The sequence below is a fragment of the Leptonychotes weddellii genome, unplaced genomic scaffold (assembly GCF_054177405.1).
Source record: "Leptonychotes weddellii isolate Sample4059 unplaced genomic scaffold, ASM5417740v2 HiC_scaffold_14692, whole genome shotgun sequence".
Classification (NCBI taxonomy): domain Eukaryota; kingdom Metazoa; phylum Chordata; class Mammalia; order Carnivora; family Phocidae; genus Leptonychotes; species Leptonychotes weddellii.
Window position 1 is genome coordinate 2,705 of NW_027727848.1, and position 2,376 is coordinate 5,080.

Genomic DNA, 2,376 nt, shown 5'->3' on the forward strand with positions numbered 1-2,376 from the left:
CTTGACTGGGATACCTAGACATTTGCCAAACATTATTCTGGGTGTGTCTGCCACGGTGTTTCTGATGAGATTAACATTTGAATCCATAGACCGAGGAAAGCAGATTGCCCTCCCCAGCGCAGGTGGCATTATCCAATCAACTGAAGGCCTGACTAGAATCACAAGGCGATACCCTTTTCTTTCTTGTAACGTGGTATCATGCACATTTCATCATATCATGAACTACCTTTCTGCTTTCAGTTTCTATGACTTTGACTAGCTATTTCATATGAGTAGAATATGCAGTATTGACTGTCCTTTTGCAATTTTTTTTTAAAGGTTTTATTTATTTATTTGAGAGCGAGAGAATGAGATAGAGAGAGTATGAGAGGGGGGAGGATCAGAGGGAGAAACAGACTCCCTGCTGAGCAGGGAGCCCGATGCAGGACTCGATCCTGAGACTCCAGGATCATGACCTGAGCTGAAGGCAGTCGCTTAACCGACTGAGCCACGCAGGCGCCCCTGCAATTGTTTTATTTCACATAGGATAATGTTCTCGAGTTTCATCCACGTTGTAGTGTGTGACAGAATTTCCCTTTTTAAAGGCTGCATAATATTCCACTGTATGTATATACCACATTTCCTTTATCCATTCATCTGTCAATGGATGTTTTGGTTGCTTCTATCTCTTGGCTATTGTAAATAATGAAGCAGTGAACATGGGTGTGCAAATATCTCTGAGATCCTGCTTTGAGTTCTTTTGAATGACATTGTATTTGTAATGTGCTTTTATATACCCACTCTTACCTGGCCATCCCACTAGGTGCTCTTCTACATTTGTTTGCTTTTTCTAAACACAAGTGCTGCAATTGTACTCAGTCAGGGCCATGGATTCTGATGAACTATATCCCTGTGGGACCTCAGAATGCAAGCCTCGGCACCAAGCACCTGACAAACACACAATGTTAGAAGGAAAAGATAAACCAATTTGTGTAACATTATAAAATGAGATACCTAACTTTGTGTGAGGAATGAAACCATTTAAGATGAGCTCATTTACCTTGCCTCCACTGTAAAATTGCCTTCTCCTTGATTTTTGTCTTCATGTCAGAAGAAAACCCTTTCAGAGTTAGCTAACCTTCTTCCTATGATCATATGGCAATCATCTCCATTCCCATCTTCCCCTTTCTTGGCTTTACTGTTGGAGGGTAGTAATAAGAACTAACCTTTATTGGGTACTTACTCCTATCAGGCACTGGTCCAAGCTCTTTTGTATGTTAACTCATTTAATCCTCACAAAAGCCCATGAAGACCTCCTATTTTTATCTCCATTTTGCCAATAAGAAACTGAGGCACTGAGAGATTAAGTGACTTTTCCAAGGATATTCAGGTATATAAAGATATAGGCCAGGGCTTATGGCAGACAGGATGGAGGTGACCTTAGGGCAGCACTTGGAAGACACAATGAAGAATCTATCCATTGTTGGGGTCCTGTGCACAGATTTACAAGGAGTTAATCTGGGCTGCCATGGGCCCTGTCAGATGAGCATGCTGGAGTGATATCTGTTCTAGCCCAGCAAGCAGCTAAGTTAACCTCAGACCCCACTGACATTCCTGTGGTTGTCAAGAATCAGATAATGTAACATTTTGATCCAGGAACATGACAGCATCATAGTAGCAGTGCACAAAATGGCCTGTTGACATCTCATATCAGTTCTCCAGCAGCCTGTCATAGGGGTTCAATCCTACCTATGTTAATTATCTTATAGAACTATGAAAGTTCCAGGGCGCCTGGGTGGCTCAGTCGGTAAGCGTCTGCCTTCGGCTCAGGTCATGATCCCAGAGTCCTGGGATCGAGCCCCGCATCGGGCTCCCTGCTCAGCGGGGAGCCTGCTTCTCCCTCTCCCACTCCCCCTGCTTGTGTTCCCTATCTCGCTGTGTCTCTATCTGTCAAATAAGTAAATAAAATCTTTAAAAAAAAAAAAAACTATGAAAGTTCCAGCAGTTAGGCCATTTGTTTATGTGCATTGGGCAATTTTCTATTAATTTTAGAGTAAGCTTCTTTGGGACACTCAACGGATTGACTTATCAAAATATTAGTAAGAAAGGACCATGTTTTGAAACATGGTTCAGGTCACTTGGTTTATAGAATTTTGTTATGTTCAATAAATCTGGTTGGAGGAAGAGACAAGTGTATAAAAATACTGTGGTAGGTACACAGAAAATTAAGCAAATAAAAAAGTACACTTAACTACAGAAAAAACCAAAAAGTACAAAAGGAAAGGAATGTAATTATTTCTATTATTTGGATCAACTATGAATAATACTTACATAATAAACACTACTGATTTAACAAAAATTATGACAACTATATTGGGAGGATGAGGGAAGGTATAC

General features: G+C 40.8%; 1 pseudogene; it reads left to right on the top strand.

The window, feature by feature from the left end:
- Positions 1-435: 435 nt before the first annotated feature.
- On the top strand, positions 436-1,680 carry LOC145718370 (ragulator complex protein LAMTOR5 pseudogene; annotated as a pseudogene).
- Positions 1,681-2,376: the final 696 nt, after the last annotated feature.